Below are 17,844 nucleotides of genomic sequence, written 5' to 3'. Positions count from 1 at the left end.
TTATGGGCAACTGAAGGGATTTTCAAAAGTAATTTTTATAAATGCAGTATTAAGTGCTACTTTCAGAATCTAATTCTGCCATCACATGGGACTCTATTAGGTGGGTCAAACCTGCCTGTTGGCAGTTTCTCTTCATTAGCTGTGAGTCTCCGTGATCGGAGTCATCAAGTCTCTTCCTCTAGTACACAGAGGTGAGAGAGAAGCCTGGGAGGCACTTGAGATGCCTTCGAACAGATTCCAAAAGCACTGGCAACACCTGGGGGTCTCAAATAAAAAGTATGACTGATTTTTTTTAAGACAATACACTGATTTTTTTAAAAAAATGTTTCTCAAAAGTCGTTGCCTTATAACTCTGAATCCAAAGAATCAATTGCCTATATTGTTGTAGTGCAGCAATTTTCAACTGGTGCGCCATAAGAATTTTTAAAGCATTCAGTACCTGAGTATTTAGTCAGGGGCACTGACCCTAATCCCTTAGATTGTCAAATTAAAAAAAAAAGCAAACAAACAAACAAACAAACACACAAAAAAGACAATAGCCAACACAACAATGCATGAATCAAAATTATATCTATTTTTTGGTCAGGTCGGCAGAAATATATTTTTTTGGTGTGTTGCAAAATGTTAGTAATAATGTTTCAAAATGCTGCTTTAGTCGGTACAATAGAGAATAAAGTCAATGCTCAATTTGATATTTTAGGTTCAAGTTTTTGTTGTTGTTGCTGGTGGTGTTTTTTCATTTGTTTGTTTGTTTGTTTTGTTTTTAATGGACTTAGAGCAAGATAATATCTACCAAGTTAGTTTTTATGAGAAAAACAAAACAGGATTTCTAAATTTTTTTTTTAAATCAATCTTTATTGTTCATATTATTACAAAGGTTCCTCATTTTTTCCCCCCTCCAGCAGGTTCCCACCCCACCCTCTGCCCCCTCCCCACCCCCCATTGTCCTCATCAATGGGTGCACAGTTTATGTTCAGTCTCTTCCTCCCTCCCTTCCACCCCCCTCCCCCCCCCCCCCCCCCCAGAACAGACAGTCCACTCCCCTCCCATATCACGGACTCTACAACAATGAACAGCTATTATTGTTCATCAGGTTTTTCAATCTCCTTTTTGTTGTTGTTGTTGTTGTTGTTTTTAATTAATAAACTTTTACACTTCTAAGAATAAATTTTAAGATCTAATAATTTTAAACCTTGTTTTTTTTTTCTGCCCTGGGAATTGAGAGCAAACTTGTTTACATGTAAACTTGCCCTTAGGCTATCAAAAGGTGTAGCCATTCAAGTGTAAATGGACACATTGTTTAAACATAGGTGCTGGCTGGAATTGGATTACCTGTTCTGGGTGGGAAGGGCTTGTCATTCCCTTTCTCCATTAAAATTAAGGTGTTAGCTTTAAAACCTCTTTTTGGCAAGAGACCTTAAACTTTCAGAACTTTAAATTTTTCAGATAGTAAATCAGTTACTTAGCATTTTCTCAAATCAGTAATGCCTCCAGGATTTCTAAATTTTTTAATTGTATCAGGGTGGAACCTGAAATTCAAGGCATAGAGCTTTCTTCTCCTATTTTATGAAGAAATACATAATAGAAGGTGCTTTCTTTTAAAAAAGAAAATGGCAATAGAAAGCTCTTTCCCCTCTGAGATTAGGAAATGTGGGGCCATAAAAACCAGCTGACTTAGGTGAGGATAAGCCTGCTGCCTCTTGGGTGGGGGGTGGAAAGAAGGAAAGAAAATATGATAGACATTCTGATCTGGATTGGGTGAGGGGGAATCAAAGAATATCCAGACTTCTGCTCTGCTTCCCTCTGCTTCGTGCAGCATGGTGCCAGGGTGCTGGCTTAGTGCAGGCAGGCCGGAGGGTCCAGATGAACAGTCTTGGGGCTGCGTGCTCCTGCTCTACAGTCTATGCTTGACATAGACAAGGTCAGGATGCTCCAGCATCACTATGCGAAGGAAGGAGGAGGTGGCAGAGAATTAAAAGTAAGAATAACGAAGCAAAGTTGAGCATTTCTGCCAACAGGTCACTATGGGTCAGGAGAGGAGACCTTTGCAAAGTTGAGAGCCCCAAGGAAAGGCCATGATGAAGTTTCAGAGAATCAACACTGGTTGGGGGAGGTGGTCAAAAGTCAGACCCTACCTAGACAAGTTTGCTGAGCTTCATGGAGTAATCTCTCTGCTTTGCCTAAGAGCGTAGACCTTGAGCATCATAATCCACAGGCATTTTAGCTAGTGTCTGTAGTAATGACCAACCAGTGCCAAGACCCATCAGATATTTTTCAATTAGTTAGCAGGACTAGCAGAGGATGACATGTGGCTCCAAGTTCACTTTTCCTTGTCCTCGTGAAATTACAGGCCTTAAAAAAGAGAGAAGATATCCAAAATAATTATTTACCCTTAAGAGTTCACATTTTCTTAAGAGTTCAGTGTGTACATTTTAACCTTGCTCCAGGCCTTATCTCAGGGCTGTTCAATCTTCTTTCCATTATGCAAACCCTACACTTGAACACAGCACTTTGTAGCCTTCTCTCTCTGCTGGTTAAAGGGTTAGCATATGTTAGAAATTCAGTAGATGAGTCAAATACCATTAAATGTTACTTGGAACGTAAAGTGAGACATAGGAGACCTTTATAGATGAATCAGATAAAAATGAAAAAGAAAAGATATTCTCATAGCAAAAAGTGCCATTTTTTTTGGATTGGCAGTCAATAGGTATCATTTTCACTGCTTTTCCCCAAATATCCTTAAAGGGAGAAAACCCCATAACTTGTGGCAGCAAGGACTTGGCAGTTAGATGTCCCCCTAAACAATGGGCCTGCTTGAGAAGGTAATTGACAATGCCACACACTGTGATCATGTATGACCCCAGGGGGTTCTCTTGGAATTTATTTTTAGTTATTTGATGACACAATTCTCTTGATCCATATTGCTCTTCTTTCCCCCACATTCGCATCAGACCACCCCATAAAACGAATGTTCAATAAATCATTTCATATTCTTGCTGCTTAAAATCATTTCTGCTTTATTTTTGGTAAATCTCCACTTGTTTGCCATTCAGATGTGCCTTTTATTTTAAGGAGCTAAAGAGGCAAATCATTTTTAATTGCCCTGCAAATATTTACATCCTATACATCCTGTGATTACAGCAATTACACTTATCAGTTTTCCACCCCCTGCTAACGTAACCACAACATTGTCATGAGAAAATCATGAAGGGAAAAAAACAAAAATGCTACAGCAGACTCATTCAGCTTTGAGTAGAGTGGAAGAAGAAATGCCATCCCTCACTACCTTGAACTGCAAAATTATTTCCCACCCTCAGGAGCAATCGGTCTTTTCCCACCACTTGAGGGGCCACCACTGATGCAGGACTTAACTGTTACCTCGGAAATACCAACGAAGATTGTTCTATTACAATGCTGTGTCCTGTAAATACTTGAGCTATGCCTATAATTGCCCTAAAAGGCACTATTGCCTGCTGTGCTTGCTTAAGTCCAAGAGCAGTTTGGAAGGCAAGACTGAACTCTTAAATAGCCTTGATTGCTGGCTGTTACTTGGTTATGAAGAGACTGGGATAAGAAGCAATAGTTGATATTTGTGTCTCATTATCAAAGAAATTATTCTGGCCAAAAACAGGTTTGGCTCAGTGGATAGAGTGTTGGCCTGCGGACTGAAAGGTCCCATGTTCGATTCCGGTTAAGGGCATGTACCTTGGTTGTGGGCAAATCCCTAGTAGGGAGTGTGTAGGAGGCAGCTGGTTGGTGTTTCTCTCTCATCAATGTTTCTAGTTCTCTATCCTTCTCCCTTCCTCTCTGTAAAATTCAATAATATATAAATATATATATATAATTTTAAAAGGAAATGATTCTGGAACTCTTTCATGGATGATAATTTAATTCATTCTGATTCAGGTGTACATTTAGGCTATTAATTATTTCCCCCCACCCCATAAAATATGTAGCAAGTGCAGAATTTCTTGCTGATAAGTAGACCTTTTTAATAATCTGAGTGTAGGATGAATCTGTATACATTATGGGCCTTGGAGGTTTCCTGGCCTTTTCCCTGGACTCTTGCTCCTGGGATAGATTAGATTTAGAATCTGCAAATAGCAACATCTGTGGCAGGCTGGTTGCAGAGGGGGGGAGGAGGGGGTGGGGGCGGGATCGTGGGGTTCTACAATAGTGCAAAATGAGGCATGCTTGTGTTTGGTTTGTGTGGAGCAACAGTGACATCCAGTGCTAAGACAGTTGCTGTGAAGAGCCTGCAAGAGTAACATTACATCACTTCTTGGTAAATGAACAAATATCACGATGAGAGAAATGTGGTTAAGATGAGTGTCCTCACTAAGAGCTGCTGACAACAGAGGCAGATCATGTTCAAGGGGAGAGAGAACATTCACAGGGCACATGCTAGCAGAAAGCAGCGTGCAGGCTTCTGTTCCATTTCCAGCCGCACTTCTGAGAAATCAGGCAGTGCCCTGGAGCCTTCAGCACCCTCTCAGTTTATCTCTGGGTACCCCCTCTTCAGTGTTGTCTCTGAGACAATGGCAGGGACTTGAACTCCGAGTACTCTCTAAGTGTCTCCCTCAGGACTCACTACTGTTTATCTGCAAAATGGAGATGGTGACACCATTCCACTGTTTGACTATCCATGCGTCAGGCTCAGCCTTAATTGATCTGGAGTTAGCCTTCCTCCAGGTGGAAGATGAATCCTTAGGGATACCACTACATAGAAATGACCAACCAGCTTGTAACTTTATTGGGATTATTGCAGATTTTATTTCAGTCTTCTCTCCAGTGAAACATTCATTTCTAGGTGCTCTTTCTATCATAATCAATAAGCACAGAGAAAGCCATATGCCAGTCTGTGTATGCCTTCACACCACATGGGTGGCTGCTATATTGCTGCCTGTTTGAAGAAGAGTTATTTTGTGATGCTATCGTACAAAGCCTTGTCTATTTATTTGATGTTTACAATAAATAGTCCCTTAAATAACTGTTCCTAATCAATATAGGATATATTGAATACCTATTATAAGCAGGCACAACAATAAGCCCTCCTTATACATTGTATTTAATGTTTACATTATCCACATAAAGCAGGTTTTGGCTACACTTTATAGATGAAGAAAATGAAGTTTCAGGGGCTCAGTAATTTTCCCAAGTTCATAAACCTGGGAAGTGGAGATTGCAGGATTTGAACCCAGTCTTTATGGCACCACCGTGCCTTTTCTGCAGATAGAGTACAGAGTCCTGAGTCACATGGGTGGAAGTTCAAGGTCCCATGAAGGCCATGTACCCAGACCTCTCTATGAGTAAGAGCTGTGATAGTTAATTTTATGTCAACTTCTCTGGGCCGTGAGATCTCCCGAATGCTGGTTAAACACTGCTTCTGGATGTGTCTGTGAGGGTGTTCCCAAAGAAGACTAGCATTTGAGGTAGTAGACTGCCTACAGCAGATTGCCCTCCCTAATGTAGGTGGGCATCATCCAATCAGTTGAGAGCCTGAAGAAAACAAAAAAGCAGAGGAAGGTTGAATTCATTTCTCCCTAACTTCTGGGCAATTATTTCCTGCCCTCAGTGCTCCTGGTTCTCATACCTTTGGACTTGGACTTTAAATACATCACTCCCCCTCCTGGAACTCCAGCTTGCAGGTAGATAGAAGACCATGGGACTTCTCAGCCTCCATAACCATGTGAGCCAAGTCCTTATAATAAATCTATCTCTCTGTTCTATTGGTCCTGTTTCTCTGGAAAAAAAACACTGATTACTACAAAGGCTTAGTTCTAGCTATGGTTTTTATATTTAATACTTTTACACGTGTGTGGCATGTGAACTGCATGCAATCCCAACTAAATTTTAACCTCCTTTATAGCAGTAATGCTAGTTTTAGTTTTTCTTTGCCATAGACTTTAGTCCATGTTTAGACACATGTCAGTTCCTCCTTTTAAATTTGTTTACAATGGAAAAATTCACAAAAAAAATGGCCTTACCCTCAAATTTTGATTCCTCTCATTCTCTTTCAAATGCTTTATAAAAGCAGGTGTGTAAAAACAGTCTTTTCAATGAATTGTGTTAGCAAAACTGGACAAATACATGCAAAAAATAACCCCACAATGAAATTGGATCACTATCCTATACCATATGAAAAATAAATTCAAAATGGATTAAAGATTTAAATGTTAGACCTGAAACTATAAAAATTCTAGAAGAAAACTCTTTGATATTGTTCTTAGCAATATCTTTCTGTATATATCTCATTGGATATGGAAAACAAAAAAAAAAAAAATAAATGAGACTAGATCAAAATAAAAAGTTTTTTTTGCACAAGAAGGAAACCATCAATAAAATGAAAGTACAACCTAGTAATGGGAAGAGATATTTACAGGTGATAAGGGGTTAATATCCAAAATATATAAGAATTCCATACAATTTAGCACACACACACACACACACACACACACACACACACACACAAATCCAATTTAAAAATGGTCAGAGGACCTGAATAGACGTTTCTCCCAAGAAAACCTACCCAAGGCCAAGAGACATGAAAAGATGCTCAACATCACTGATTATCAGGTAAAGGTAAATTAAAACCCCAGTGGATATCACCTCACACCTGTCAGAATGAGTACTAGCAATAAATCAACAAACAAGTGTTGAGAGGCTGTAGAAAAAAGGAAACCCTCATGCACTGTTGGTGGGACTGTAAAATTTATGCAGCCACTATAGAAAATGGCATGGAGATTAAAAATATTAAAAATAGAGCTACCATGCAATCCAGTAATTATACTTATGGGTATTTACCCAAAGAAAACAAAAACACTAATTTGAAAAGGTACATGCACTTCTATGTTCCCTGAAGTATTACCAGTAATAACCAAGATATGGGAACAGCCTAGGTATCCATCAATAGATTATTGGATAAAGAAGATGTCAAACATATATACAAAGGAATGTTATTCAGTCATAAAAAAAAAAAAAATGAAATCTTGTCATTTGCATGAATGGACCTAGAGGGTATTGTGCTAATTAAAACAAGTCAGAGAGAAAAACAAATACCATGTGATCTCACTTATATGTGCAATCTAAAAACACAAAATAAATGAATAAAATAAAAATAAAAATAAAGCCAAAACCGGTTTGGCTCAATGGATAGAGCATTGGCTTGGGGACTGAAGGAGGTTCGATTCTGGTCAAGGGCATGTACCTTGGTTGCAGGCACATCCCCAGTAGGGGCTGTACAAGAGGCAGCTGATCAATGACTCTCATCGATGCTTCTAACTCTCTATCTCCCTCCCTTCCTTTCTCTACAAAATCAATAAAATATATTTTTAAAAAATAAATAAATAAAATAAAAATAAAAAGACAGAAACAGACCCATAGATTCAGAGAAAAAGTTGATGGTTGCCAAAGGGGTAGGTGTGGTGGAATGGGAATAAATGAATAGGATAAAACCTGCCCTCTAAAAAAAAAAAAAAAAAAAAAAAAAAAAGGTAGTGGAATCATGTTTTCTAAGAAAGCAAAGTCACCTGGTAGCTTCTATTTGGATTCTATACACTTTTGGGTTCTGGGAAAGGCAAGGGCCATGTCTTTTAAATCTTTGATAATCCACAATACACAGCACAGTGATTTAGACATAGTAAATGCCCAATATAACGTAAATCTGAAGACATATTGGATTTTCTTCTGAACACTTTAGTTAGTAGGAAAGCAGTTTTATTTCCCAGAGGCAGAGAGAAGAATATAGAGATACCAGTTCCCATTTCTCAGATGAATAAGGCCTTTTGCTTGGAAGAATCAACCAATCCCTGTCTGCTCAAGATGAAAAGCTCAAACAGGAGAAATCTCCTTTCAGTCTAAAGGATGGATCTTGGAAGAATTCAAAGTACCCAGGGGGATAAAGAAGGTCCTTTGATAGAATCTGATACAGAATTAAATATGCTCATGAACACACAGTTCCAGTATAGCACCATCTGAATGAAATAACTAAAATCCATCTTTTTCTTTCCTTGTGATCCTTTGTGAGGCAAAATTCAAGAGATTCAATTTGAGATAAGAAAATGTTGCCTGGGTGGCAGGGTTCAGTGGTTGAGTGTTACCCTATGAACCAGGAAATCAGGGTCTGATTCCCAATCAGGGCACATGCCCAGGTTGCTGGCTCAACTCTCCCCTCTCCCCCCTCCAGTGTAGGATGTATGGGAGGCAATTCTCTCTCATCATTGATGTTTATATCCCTCTCCTTCTTCTCTGAAGTAAATAAATATATTAAGTCTTTATATCTGCTAAAGTACATGTGCAATGAGGGCTATCTCATAGAAAGCAACCGAGTCTGTAGATTTTAGTACCAAGACTGGCTTGCAATGCTTACTAAAATGTTTATAGTAGTGAATAAGTGAATGAATAAATGAGTGATAAATGTTGAGTAGGGACTTTAATTTGGAAAATGAAGTCCAGAACAGGAAATACCGAGCTAATTGTTCCTGAACATGTTAAAGTCATGCATTATTTAATACAGTAGCCACCAGCTGCACATGGCTGTTTAAATTTAATTAATTAAATGCAAATAAAATTAGAAATTCAGTTTTTCAGTCTTACTAGCCACATTGCAAATATGCAATAGCACATGCATCCAGTGACTACCATAAGGTGCGGTACAAATATAGAACGTGTTCTATTGGACAGTGTCCCTTTAGGCTACAGGGTTTAAGGAAGAAAAGAAAAGGATGCCTTTTAAAAAATATTTTTATTGATTTTTTACAGAGAGGAAGGGAGAGGGATAGAGAGCTAGAAACTTCAATGAGAGAGAAACATCAATCAGCTGCCTCTTGCACACCCCCTACTGGTGATGTGCCCGCAACCAAGGTACATGCCCTTGACCGGAATCGAACCTAGGACCTTTCAGTCTGCAGGCTGATGCTTTATCCACTGAGCCAAACCTGTTTTGGCAAAAGAATGCCGTTAATGTGTTTTAAAAGTTTGGTGTCTATCCCAGCTCATAAGTAAGAAAGTATTCAGAGCCTCTGGGCTTCAAGAGAGTTCTTGAATAAATGATATGCATCTGCTGGGGAGTTGTGGGCTGCATTTCACAACAGCAAAGCCAGAACAAAACTGTGGAATGAAAAGCTGTAGGGTAGGAAAGCATCCTCAACAAATCCCCTATTCAGCTCAGTCTCTGGTTATTTGCATTAAGTTCTGGGGATTCCAAGTTGTCCTTTTGGGACTGCCAGGACTGGGAACAAATGTTTATATTAATTTTTTTTTCTTTGACTACAAAAGTTTATTGGACCAAATTTATAAAAACAAAAATAAATAAGCATGTAACATTAAAATCAATTTTCCTCCCAAAAGAACACATTTTAGAAAATATTCTTTGAATGTTTTTTTCTGTGCATTTTTCCTTGATGTAATGCATCACGAACCATTGTCTATGTCATTGTTTTTAAACATTCTGCTGCAACATCTTATTAATGAGGGCATTTTATCACATTTGGTGGGTTGATTACACATTCCTTAACTGTCTCTAGCCAATGGACATTGAATTCACTTTTGATGTCATGATTTTTTTTTTTTATGAACACACACTCAATAAACATCCTCACTGAAAATGCTTCTATAATTCCTTAAAATTATTACAAAAGCTAGACATTCTGGATCAAATTATAAGCAAAACTTTACTTTTTGGCACGCATTGCCAAATTGGCCCTCCATGTTTACATTTATACTTGGGACTGCCAGTGCATTGTCTCTAGAAGAATGCGCTTCTCATAGAACCAGGGCAAGGTCTTTGACAGCTACTCTTGGAGTCGAACCTGGAGGAGGCGGTGAAGGCTCATTTCGGCGGAATATATTTTAAAATCTTAACGATAGCTCACTAAGACGCGGCAATGCTTTTGCTCTTATCTCCTTTTCTAGGATAGATTCTGGGGCATATTTCTGGCTTCAGATCTTGGCTCTGCTACTGGCTAGTTGTGAGACTGGGTATGTACATTACTTGACTTCTCTGGCCTCTCCTCCTTAACTGTAAAATCGGGATAAAAAAAATAATAATATCTGGCTGAAACTGGTTTGGCTCAGTGGATAGAGCGTTGGCCTGTGGACTGAAAGGACCCGGGTTCGATTCCAGTCAAGGGTATGTACCTTGGTTGCGGGCACATAACCTGGAGGGGGATGTGCAGGAGGCAGCTGATCAATGATTCTCTCTCATCGATATTTCTAACTCTCTATCCCTCTCTCTTCCTCTCTGTAAAAAATCAATAAAATATATTTAAAAAAATAAAAAAATAATAATATGTGCCTTGTAGGATTCCTAGGGTTATATAATATTTGTGAAGGGCCTACAACAGTGCCTGGGCCTTAGTGAGCATTATAAAGTGTTTGTTGAGTAAGTGAAATAAGGAAATCTCTTCAGAAGTCTTTTCTTTCACTTCTTAATGTTTTCAGAGTGTGTTTGTGTCTCTTCTGCCCACCCACTCAGATTTTATTGCTTTTGTTCCTTTGTCATAGCTTTCCAATGACCTTTCTAAATCTCTAATTTTTTCCTGTTATCTTGGATCAGACATTTAGGACTCTCTTGCAGGGACTGTTTTACAGCAAGACTGAATAATAAAATATGACATAATGTTAATCATTGCTAATACTGAACACTTAATTATGAGCCAGAGATGATACTCAGAACTTCATCTAAAAATCTTCTGTAATCCTCACAAACATCATCTAGAGTAAGTACAGCTCAGCTATTATCCTCACATTAAACAAGAGACGAGAGATTAAGCCTTGTTCCCAAGGTCTTACTAGCACGGCAGAGCTGGGCTGGGAAACTGGATTTATCTGAAGCTTTTTATCACCCCTTCCCTGTTTCACTCTGTTGAAGGTACAGACAGATCAAAAACTCGGCTTACTTTTGATTAGCATGCTGTTGATGACAGTCATATCAACAAAGCAACAATAAAAATAGCCGCTCTTTCCTGGCAGCCTCCTATGGTTAGATACTTGTTCTCCTGTAGGCCTGTTACCGTCAACAAGGAGGCTGCTAGACTGAGGTGCTTCATTTTAGTTTTTCAATTACGGGTTCCATTCGATATTATTTTGTATCAATTCCAGGGGTACAACATGGTGGTGAGACAGTCATATACTTTGCAGAATGTTCCCCTCTAAATTTCGGGACCCACCTGGCACCAACCACTTTTGGCCAAGGTGGTCACCTGAGCAAGCCAAAATCTAAGAGCAGAAATGCCTCAGGGTTACAAAATCAAAACACTATGAGGAACCAATCTCAAAAAAAGGCAACCAGGCTTACTTTCTGGCCAATCAATTAATTCCTTTTTGTTGTTGTTGTTGTTGTTGTTCTTTTTTTGTTTGTTTTTGCTTCTGCACTTTATGTATGTCCAGGGCTCCTATTCTCCAGTGTTCCTACTACTTATGTCTTGGTGCTGTCCTAAGTGTTCAAATGAACTCTCAACCATTCTTAGTATGACTAGGTAAGTTTATTTTGAACAGGTATTGAAATAGCTTTTTTGCACCCAAATGGAAAACCTTGCCAAACCTGGTGGCTCTCGGGGCTATTCTTTCTATCCCATTTCCTCCAGGCCTGCAGGTGGGATCCTAGGGAAACTGGCAGAAGTGGCAAAGGATGAGAATTCTTTCCGGAGTTCGTTCTCTGGGATCTCTGTGGTCCCCCAATCAAGAGAGAAAGGCACAGTTCTACGTTGTCCCTTTCTTTCCAGGTCCAGATGACGCTTGGGAATGTGGAGCACCCATTTGTTACCAATCCTTTCTCCCCCAAGGTAGCTGTTTTCTTCTTATTTGCGGTGTTTTGTGTCCTGAGAACTAGGGTTAGCATCCTGCCTGCCTGGGGCACGCAGGCTGTTTATTTTCGGGTATGCTGGCAGCTCAACTGTCAGGTTGGGGCTCAAAAATGTGGCCAAAGAGAAATATGGGTTCTATGCCGCGTGCAGCTAAGGTGCTGGTGCTGACTGTTGCCAGCTTTCAGTCTTCCTTTTGCCCAGAGTTGGAAGTGACTCTGAATCTTGGGAGGATAGTACCATATCTTTTGCACCCTTACGGGCAGCGGTGGGGTGGGGTGGGGAGGATAGAGGGAGACATCTCTCTCTCTCTCTCTTTTTTTTAAAAATATATTTTTTATTGATTTTGTACAGAGAGGAAGGGAGAGAGACAGAGAGTCAGAAACATCGATGAGAGTCATCGATCAGCTGCCTCTTGCACACCCCCCACTGGGAATATGCCCACATCCAAGGTACATGCCCTTGACCAGAATGGAACCCGAGACCCTTCAGTCCCCAAGCCGATGCTCTATCCATTGAGCCAAACCAGTTTCGGCGAGACATCTCTTTTGTTCATGGGGTTATTCAATACTGTCAGTAATGTTTATTGTTAGTCCCATCTGAAACTTTTTTTTTGGTAGCTCTATGGTCTAAAGTTAACCAAATTGGAAGTGATATTCAGAGCCCAACAGGAACTTTTTAAAAGGCTTTTTCTCCCCTAAACTAAAATGAAAATATTTACCCATTAGGAAAGAACAGACATTCTAAATATTAACCTCTCTAAATTTAGAAAACTGGAACCATTTTATTTCTATCTTAATTGAAGATATTCTCCCTGATATAAGAAAGCAGTAGTCCTACAATCTAGGCCAAAATTTGTTATTTGGATCTGTCTGTCATCAAGCCACACTATGCCACTTCCTCTGGGCCTCCTCGATTCTATACCATTTAAAGAAAAAATTAACGTCTCTATTGAACGTATGTTAATATATACCTTTATATGTCTGAATTTGGGGGGGCCTAGAGCATCATCTTCTCAGTTGAAGTGGTATACCAATAGAATTACAATTCTTGTGAGCAAGAATTACATATTGTTCTTTTCCCACGTATGAGTGTAAAACATCAAGGAGACACAAAGTCCAGCAGCAGGAGGCCTATCTCTGCGCTTACGGTGGGGGTGGGGCGGAGTGGGAGAAAAGACTATAGATCTAGTTTATTGTTTGCTCGAAGCATTAATATTTATCCTTTACTGCCAGGAATGCTTGTGAAGCCCTGTCACTCTAATTTAAAAAATGCTTCTGAGGAGGGCTCCACACTGTCTGCCCTGAAATGGGACCTTGCCATTCTTATTTGTAAACTGTCAGCATGAGGCAGGAACTAGCCATTAGGAAGATTTGCTTTTACAAAAATTTAAAGTGATTGGGAAAACCCCAAACATCTATAAGTCCAACTTCTTTTATTCCTTATAATTTTCTTTCTCTTATGCCTTATGGAAAAAGCATAGCATCCACTGGGCTTTATCATTATTATTTTTTTTTTTGGACTTTTAACTCAGATGATTTATGTATATGCTACATTTGCAGAATCAGTGCATGAACAAAGGTTATAAGAGAATCAAAGAGCATTGCAAATCGTTTTGCTCTGTCCCCCTACTCTTAAAAATGTCCATATGTTTAATTCCAGTATGTGTCTCCACCTCTAAACAGCAGATTGCTTTATTTGGTTTGGGGGAAATAAGAATGACAGTGTGGGGAAATTTTCAAGCAGCTATTTTCAAGTTATAGAATAATAATTTACTCTGAGACTATGATGTTTCCTTCCTCAGTTTTGAGATCTTATTCTCTAATGAAGTTATGGTGATAAAAAAAAAAAAACCTAATTAAAATGTTCTTGTGTTCCAAAAGAAGATACTGATATTCTTATGATGCCCCTTATCCTTTAAATTTTTTTTTTTTTTTTTTTTTTTTTTTTACTATTTGGTTAACTCCTGAGCACTCATATTTTAGAGAATAAGTAAAAAATTCTAAAGCAATTGTTGGATTTCTTGGAGGAATGCCTAATAAAGGATGCTAAAGTAACTATTTCCCTGTGTGCTTGCTTCTAGAAGAAGTCTAATTATACTGAGCCATTGGTGATATGTTCTTAAAATTCACTGTACACACCTGACACATAAAGCAAAGACACAACCTGGTTTTTATTTTAGAAAGGATCTACATGTCTCTAATTTTACACCTTTGCTTCAAGTATTTATTAAGTTAGAAATGCCATCCTCTCATCTCTGCCTACTGAAATCAGAATTAACCATATATTAATAATAGAGTTTCATAAAATCCAATTTCATGTCCTTAATGCCTCATTGAAATACTTTCTTTTTCATGAAAATAAATAAATAAAAATCCCTGATTGCTTCCACCTCTTTCTTCTAAATATTGGAATGTTTAGCATAAATCTTTCTCATATTTACTTTTTTTTTTTTTTTTTTTTTTACAAGTATAATATAACACTCTTGGTAAGCAGTACTTGTATTGGTTTTCTATGCTGCCATACAAAGGGCCAAAAACTGGGTGGATTAAGGCAACAGAAATGTATTGTGTCACAGGTCCTGAGGCTAGAAGTCTGTAATGCAGGTGCTCTCTCTGAGGGCACTAAGGAACTGGCTGATGCCTCTCTGCTGGCTTCTGCCAGCCTCAGGCATTGCTCAACTTGCAGAGTGATCATAACTCTCCATCTTCACTGAGCATTCTCCCTCACTTGGCATAATCTTCCCTCTGCATGTCTCCCTGGTCAAAATTTCCCGTTTTATGAAGACAGGAATTATATTGGATTAGGGCCAACCCCAATCACCTCATTTTACTGATTATCTCTATAAAGGCCCTATTTTGAAATAAGGTCATATTCTGGGATGTTGGGATTAGGACTTAACCATATCTTTTGTGCAGGGACACAATTTTACCCATAATAGTAATCTGGAATGATTAATCTATGAGGATTCTGAGAAACACTGAGGGATGAGGTTGGAGAGATAAACAAGAGACAGACAATTAAGGCACTTTCATAAAGGGGAGGTATCAACCAAAGGACTTGTGTGCATACATATGAGCCTAACCAGTGGTCAAGGACAACAGGGGGGTGAAGGCATGCATGGGGAGGGGTGGAGGACAAATATGTGATACCTTAATCAATAAAGACATTTAAAATAAAATAAAGGCACTTTCTACAAGGCTACAAGTTTAAACTCCATCTAATTTTAAAGGATTGGATCATATTTAGGAGAGAGGAATGATATAATTATATTTATGTTTTAGGGAATTTATTCTGTCTTAAATTCTTGTATTACCAGCTCAAAATTCAAAGTCCCATAGGAGCTGAACGTTTAAGTGCTATTCCCTGGCCTCTTAGGGCAAGAAAAGAAAGGACATAGCCCTTCACAGAGGAGACAACTACCTTTCAATTAAGACTTCTCTCAGTGGTGGATTTCCAAAGAAAGAGTGGGCTACCTATATAGGAAGAGAGACTGGATATGAAATACATTGATAAATAATTATTATTATATGTCAAAACACAAAATGATTAAAATAGAGTTTCATAAAATCCAATCTATTTTGCAAGACAGTCATTGACAAATCTGTTGGAATTCACTGGGTGATAAGCAGCATCTTTTGTTTTAATGAGGTGACTCTTGGTGAGCTCCTGGATGGAGGCTGATTATCTCTGAGGAGGGGAGAGGAGCTGGAGTTTGAGTTGGTAATGGATCATGGCTACATGATGTAACCTTCCTAAAAATTCCTGAGGGGCTCAGAATGCTTCTGAGTTGGTGAATGCATCCATATGCTGGCAGGGTGGAGCACCACAGCTCCAGGGGTATAGAAACTCCTGCACTCAGGATCCCGCTAGACCTCACTCTTGGTGTTAACTTATATCTTTTATAATATTCTTTATAATAAACTGGTAAACATAAGTAAAGTGTTTTTCCTGAGTTTTGTCAGCTGTAAAATGTTTTCCTGAGTTTTGTCAGCTGTTATAGCAAATTATTGAATCTGAGGAGGCAATTTTGTGAATCCCAATGTATAGCCAGTCATTCAAAAGTTTGGGAGATCAGGACATGAGATTGACATCTAAAGTGTGTGTGTGTGTGTGTGTGTGTGTGTGTGTGTGTGTGTGTGTGTGTAGAAGCATCCTTGTGCCCTTGACCTTTGGGTTTATGTTAGTTCCAGGTAGCTAGTAACAAAATTAAATAGAAATTTAGGGCATCCTATTGGTGTCTGAAAAGCTACAGAATTGGTTGGTGTGAGAGAATAAATTGGTGTCAGGAGGAAGTGTTATGAGTAGAGAAAGTTTTCCTTTAGCAATTTAATACAACCACCATTTTATTATATTTCATAATTTGGGATCAGGAGTTTGGACATAGCTCAGCTGGGTGATTTGTCTCTTCCATATAATATCAACTAAGGATACTTGTTGGTATTAAGTTGGTATTTAGGCTTGTCTTGAGCATCAAAGAAGGTTATTGGGGGAAATAAGTAAAAGATTAGAATCAGCAGGGACTATCAACTGGAGCCCGTAGTGGTGGTCTCTCCAATGTGGTTGTCTCAGAGTAGCCAGATTTCTTACACAGCAGCTCAGGGCTCCTAGAGAGAGTTTCAAGAAGCCTGAGGAAGTGGCAAGGCTTCTTGTTAATCGAGTCTCAGAATCTCAGGATGTAACACATTCTATTGGTCAAACAAGTTACCATCTTGGATTGAAGAGGAAGAGAATTAGACTCACCTCATTTGGAGGAGGAGTAAAGAATGCGTACCCATCTTTATTTGAGCACAGCAGGAGTTAATATTAGCATAACTATTAATAAAAGTTCCTCATATATTTTTGGAGATGCTGATAAAGTTTCTAAAAATAAGCAAGTAAACAATGAAGCTAATCAGGTGCTAAGTTGTATCATTATGGTATTATGTGTGCACTTATGATATGTATTAGTAAAGCTAGACCTTTGTACTGGAGAACATTACTTCAAGATTTGGGCAATTTTGAATTGAGAACACTTACTTAGTTAACTGTTTAAGGTTTCTAATATATCACAATATTCCTATATATCACAATCCTATATAATAAAGAGCTAATACGCTAATTAGACCGGATGGCAGAATGACCTTCCGGAATGACCTTCCAGAATGTCCAGTGGGTGGGACTGTGGGGCCAGGGGGCCATGGGCCGTGAGGCAGCCTGGACCGCAAGGGCCTAGCTCCTTGCACAAATTTTGTGCATCTGGCCTCTGGTACAATACAAACTACTATAATAGTGCAATTTGAGAATCATCAAAAGAATACTGTCCATTAAGACATTATTAAAATTTTAGATGTGCATTGACAGATTTCAACCATTATATATATATATATATATATATATATATATATATATATATATATGAAATATACCATAGTTTTTTGTTTTTTTTAAGCTTTGAAAGTGTTGCCATAATGAGTTGTGAACAAAGATTGAGATCATTGGGAATATTTAAAAACCCAGCCCTTGGATACTCTATTTTCTCACTTTTACACAGTTCCATAAAACACAAATAGCAGCTTTATTGCTGCTCTCTGTTGTTTTACAAGTTTCATGTTGGCAGCAGTCAGGGTTATGATGCAGTCAGCATTTTCAGACCGGCATGCACGAAAACATTAGATCCGAGAAGAGACTCAGCTCCACTGATATCCTGTAGTGTTTTGTTTCGGGAAATGCCATGCTGGTGATTATAAAGGATGAAGTCATATATTTCTACCAACCACATCCTACCATTATGGTAATTCTAATTGTAGTGAACTGTAGAATCAATGAAAGAGAAAAAATAACTTCCTTCCAATAAAATAAGAAACAAACAAAATAAAACATTAAATGTTTGGCAACCTTTGTTTAATCACATAATATTAAAAAATAAAAAAAGGTACATTATGATCCTTAAAGAACAAAGGAATAGAAGAGGATCTGTCTGAATATATAAAAACTTACTATTATTATCAGCATCATTGTGTTGTATGAATTTGTTGTCCCAAAACTCACTGATTGAGGTTAA

The 17,844-nt window shown here is 38.5% G+C and overlaps 1 long non-coding RNA gene across 8 annotated transcripts in view; it reads right to left on the bottom strand.

Moving 5' to 3' along the window:
- Window positions 1-17,844, bottom strand: part of LOC311632253 — a 580,642-nt gene that overhangs the window by 549,608 nt on the left and 13,190 nt on the right. The window contains exons 4-5 of one of the 8 annotated variants that reach the window (XR_014796740.1): window positions 2,136-2,352; window positions 1,742-1,941 (exon numbers count right to left, since the gene is read on the bottom strand). The exons of 2 other annotated variants lie outside the window; for them this stretch is intronic. This is a non-coding gene — a long non-coding RNA (uncharacterized lncRNA). Of the gene's footprint in view, window positions 1-1,741; window positions 2,353-4,932; window positions 5,500-17,223; window positions 17,518-17,844 lie in introns of those variants that run through there. 5 more of the 8 variants (XR_014796739.1, XR_014796741.1, XR_014796742.1 and 2 more) reach the window with 5 other exon arrangements.

Source organism: Pipistrellus hanaki (genome assembly GCF_964339955.1).
Source record: "Pipistrellus hanaki genome assembly, chromosome: 14".
NCBI lineage: Eukaryota > Metazoa > Chordata > Mammalia > Chiroptera > Vespertilionidae > Pipistrellus > Pipistrellus hanaki.
This window is presented reverse-complemented; position numbering and strand designations above follow the sequence as displayed.